The following is a 5000-nucleotide window of genomic DNA, read 5'->3' as shown; positions in this document are numbered from 1 at the left end:
AAAATATGTGCAATTTGCAAGCGGATGTTCGTATCATCCCGAATTCCTTGCCCTTTAGAGTAATAACGACTTATAGCATATGCAGACGTTTGATGTATAAGTAAGTGTAACGTATGATGTATGTTTAATGTATAAGATATAACCTAAAGGCCCTAAGTTGATAAAGTAGATCGATCACACTTCCTCTAATCTTCGTTTTCTGTTTCCCCGTCAAGTCGATCCTGGTAAATCTTACCAAAAACGTCCTACACATCACTTATAATTATTACGATAAATTCAGATATTAATAAAAAAAGAAAGGCATATGGACACGACATTTTCAGCGCATTACTTCAGCAGCAGAGAATAGAATAATAGCAACTGATTTTAGTCCCCCAAGGAAATGTTGGAGCCTCTCTTTCGGGCCAATCTAAAGCAATGACGCAGCCTCTGTCCACGCCCTTTTCTCATTAGATGATGCTGCTGAGTTTGTTCGTTTGGGATATTGTCTACGTATGCCGTATCTCTTAGAATCATTGCATGTGCAACCGTAATATTTTATTAGAATTGATTACGAATCGGTTTGTTTCAACAAGATTTTTCATACAGCAGATAATGTACAAGTATTTCTTACGTACCATTTTATACGTATTAAGAGTATGAGGTACATTACATCATATACTATTCTTGGGGGTTGTCGTTCTGAACTCCCTGACCTTGTTGCTCTCAGGACAGCGCAGTCAGTTGCGCATTAATTGGCTGAGTTACCGTGACCTTTTCTTGACAAGAGCTTTTAATAAAGAATGTTCATTGTCGCTCGCGCTCTCCCGTATGAGGTATTAAAGGTACGGTTTCGTACGTGTACATGAATCGAATTTATGTACAAAGATAACGTTAAAGATAATATTTTTTTTTTTTTTTTTTTTTTTTTTTTTTTTTTTTTTTTTTTTTTTTAATTCGCACTTCGGAGACATTCAAATAATAACGAACATCAACCATAAGAGTGAATGTCATTTATTCATGAATTAATTCATTTTTTGATCGTAGGTCCGCACATCTATATGTCACTCATGTGAGAATATCAGATTATTATGAAATATGTACGCTTGTTTTTATTATTATATCCCGAGTTCAAAATAATGTTTTTGTGGAAGCTATAGGATTATTTTCCTGGCGCATCTTCGAATCATTCTTTTATTTGCTTGATCTTACTCGACTTTTTAATGTTTCTTTTTTATTCTCACATACCATTCTTCATGTTCTTTTCTTCTTATAATGTTTCCTCTTCCTTCTCGTACTACTACTACTCCTACTACTCTTCCTCTTCCAACTCCTCCCACTCGTCGTCCTCTTCCTCCTTCTCCACTTCCTCCCACTACTACTGCTCTTCCTCCACTTCCTCCTCTTCCTCCTCCCCCTTCTCCTCTTCCTCTTCTTTCACCTCCTCCTCCCCCTTCTCCTCTTCCTCTTCTTTCACCTCCTCATCTTCCTCCTCCACTTCCTTCTCTTCCACCTCCTCCTCTTCCTCCTCCACTTCCTCCTCTTCCACCCCCTCCTCTTCCTCCTCCTCCTCCTCCTCTTCCACCCCCTCCTCTTCCTCCTACTTCGACTACTACTCCTTCTACTCCCGCTTCTATGTGTGGCCGTATATGATGGAATATCAGAATATAAAATGACTACATAGATGATGTAGTTGATAGACAAGACACGACAAAAGGGACTGAAGACTGAACGTTGCAATAGTGTGGATTGATCTTTGAAAAAGTGCAAGTTGGTAGAACGTTGGATGAGAACGTGTGAGGAGAGAATGGTATGTCTCGAACGCTGAGACTGTGTGAATTGAACGCTGAAAAAACGGTGGATTTTAACGTTGAAATAGAGCGTGTGGACTGAACGTTAAAAGGGTGTGTGGACTGAACGTTGGAATGGAGCATGTGGATTGAACGTTAAAAGGGTGTGTGGACTGAACGTTGAAATGGAGCATGTGGATTGAACGTTAAAAGGGTGTGTGGAATGAACGTTGAAATGGAGCGTGTGTGCTGAACGTTAAAAGGGTGTGTAGAATGAACGTTGGAATGGAGCGTGTGGACTGAACGTTAAAAGGGTGTGTGGAATGAACGTTGGAATGGAGCGTGTGTGCTGAACGTTAAAAGGGTGTGTAGAATGAACGTTGGAATGGAGCGTGTGGACTGAACGTTAAAAGGGTGTGTGGAATGAACGTTGGAATGGAGCGTGTGTGCTGAACGTTAAAAGGGTGTGTAGAATGAACGTTGAAATGGAGCGTGTGTGCTGAACGTTAAAAGGGTGTGTAGAATGAACGTTGGAATGGAGCGTGTGGACTGAACGTTAAAAGGGTGTGTGGAAAGAACGTTGAAAAAAGCGTTTGACTAAACGTTGAAAGTGAGCGTGGTTTGGAAGCTCTCTGTACGGCTGGGGAATTGCAGTGTTGGTGTGTGCTTGAAGAAATTGCTTCGTAGTCGGGAACATGATGTGTGGGCGACAAGAACCGTTTTATGTGCTTTGTGGTGTTGCTTTTGCTTGTGTGTGTGTGTGTGTGCAAGAGAGAGAGAGAGAGAGAGAGAGAGAGAGAGAGAGAGAGAGAGAGAGAGAGAGAGAGAGAGAGAGAGAGAGAGAGAGAGAGAGAGAGAGAGAGAGAGAGAGAGAGAGAATACATAGTGTGAGGTTACTGGGTGTGTGCCTCACTGTATTATTCTTATGTTTATGCGTCTACGTATATGAAACTAATCAGCAAGCATTCACGTATGCATTTCTACTTGTACATACATCCCCCAAAAACGAGGCAGATGTAAACAAAAACAAAAAAAAACGTCAACTGGGAAGCAAAGAGCCAAAAAACGGAGAGAGAAGGGAAGCGACACCACATGGTCGCGTGTGTTCATGGGCTGATTACCGCCACTTGGTGAATATTGGGAGAGCGAAGGGGAGGGGCCGAACGAGGGGAAAGGGAGGGGGAAGGGAGGGGGAAGGCGAGGGAGATGCGTACACGGAAGAAGGAAGGAAGGTCGCGAGGTGCCGAGTGCCCAGATGCTAATTAGAAATGGAATGGTGTTAATTCCGGGTTGCGTCGTAGAGGCTTCGGATTCGTGTCTATGCTTTTGGAGGGTTGTGTCATGTACGTTTTGTTGAAAAAAAAAGAAAAAAAAACGTGTGTGTGTGTGTGTTTGTGTATTTTTATACAGAATGATTCTACGTCTTAATTCTTATTTATTTGTCTGCGTATTTTAATGGAACTAAATGTCTCCCCTTGTCCTTACATATTCATTTTGATATTTGGTGTCTCATGTTCATAGCACATTCTTGATTTCTATGGTTTAAAGTGAATACGTTCGAAACTATAGATCGTCTATCTTTACCAATGATACTAGAATATAATGGAGAAAAAAAAACATATATACCAATTAATAAAACAGGAACTTCATCAAGAGTTTGGTGTTTTCGTATTTTCAAGTTTTTGGTTGTAAACGGCTTAGGCTGGCGAGGACTAGTGAAAGAACGTAGACGATGGGAGATTCAAAATGCAATAAGTAGGTTTATCAGTTTTAGCATTTGCCACCCGCATGTACAGTTCCACAAGCACACCACGCTCCGTCCCCACGCACATATACACGTGTGTGTGTGCGTGCGTGTGTGTGTGTGTGTGTGTGTGTGTGTGTGTGTGTGTGTGTGTGTGTGTGTGTGTGTGTGTGTGTGTGCGTGTGTGAGTGTGTGTGTGTGTGTGTGTGTGTGTGATCATAAACTATATTCCAAATACGGGAGATAAGGGTAAAGTAACCGCGTCATGCAATGTCAATAATTATAGTAATAATAACGATGACAACAGTAACAATGACAGTTGTTTTAGTAAGTGCTAGAAGTATAGTGGTAGTGGAAATCATAATGATTATGACGATTATAACAGTAACACTGTAATGATAATAACAATGACATGATAGTAATTAATACAATGATAATGACAGAAATTACAATAATAATAGCAATGACAATACAAAAAGAAAAAATAATGATCATAATAAGGCATAAAAATAAAGATAATAATAACAACAAAAATGAAGATAACCTTAATGACGATAACAATAATAACTATCAATAACTGTTATAAACCAATGCTAAAGCACAAGACAACATTTCAAAACACATGTGCTTACCGGATTCGAATGAAAAATAACCGCCTTATCGAAAGCGCCGTGAGGATTTTCGAAAGATATTCCGGAGAGGAAATATTGTGCCGTGTGCAACCGCTGCCTGGGAACTGCTGCATCTTCCTCGCCTCACCCATCATGCACGCCGACCTTCTCTCTTAACGAGCTGGATCCCACCCACCAGTTACCCTTCTTTTCAGGTTGTCTCGCTCGCTCGCTCGCTCACTCTCAGCATGCTGTCCGTATGTCTCTCTCTCCCTCTCTCTCTTTCTCTCTTTCTTTCTTTTTTGGATATGCCTGTCCCCCCCCCCTTCTCTCTCTCTTTATCTCTCTATCTATCTATCTCTATCTCTCTCTCTCTTTCTCTCTCTCTTTCTCTTTCTCTCTCTCTATCTTTATCTCTGTCTCTCTCTCTGTCTCTATCCAACTCTCAGCCTGTATTTCACAATATCTGAAACATAGGACAAAAACTTCAAAAGTTATGGCAAATGGTCTTAAGAGTGAGTTTGGGATTAAAGTTAGCGTCAGGACTGTCAGGAGAAGGCTTCAAGATTGTGGGCTGTGATATTGCAGGGCTAAGAAGAAGCTCCTTCTCACCATTTCTGCAACACGCAAGAGTATCTTTCTGTCCTGTCCTTAACTGATTCTGTCTCTCTGTGCTTCTTAAAGATCTCATGGATGTTTTTTTTCTGACTACCTTCATCCTCTCTTTTATTGCAGCTATAGCCTTCTTGTTCTGGCTTCTATATTCAATCTAGATCTCGTAGCCATATTCTGTTTAGAAAAATGGAAACTGGTTAGGGGATCATTTTGGCAATTAATGACCTAAATGTTGCTAACGAAAGACTGGAATTGCTTAAA

The 5000-nt window shown here is 40.7% G+C and overlaps 1 protein-coding gene across 1 annotated transcript in view; it reads right to left on the bottom strand.

Moving 5' to 3' along the window:
• LOC122243320 (uncharacterized) overlaps positions 1–4302 on the bottom strand; it is a 9995-nt gene extending 5693 nt beyond the window's left edge. Inside the window, exon 1 of the mRNA XM_043000846.2 lies at positions 4146–4302. The gene's annotated coding sequence lies outside the window, so the exon portion shown is untranslated. The remainder of the gene's footprint in view (positions 1–4145) is intronic.
• Between the last annotated feature and the right edge of the window lie 698 nt (positions 4303–5000).

This window comes from Penaeus japonicus, unplaced genomic scaffold, assembly GCF_977035675.1.
Source record: "Penaeus japonicus unplaced genomic scaffold, GWHDUDI00000001_assembly GWHDUDI00000019, whole genome shotgun sequence".
NCBI lineage: Eukaryota > Metazoa > Arthropoda > Malacostraca > Decapoda > Penaeidae > Penaeus > Penaeus japonicus.
The sequence above is the reverse complement of the archived record's forward strand: the minus strand, read 5'-3'. Positions and strand labels throughout refer to the sequence as shown.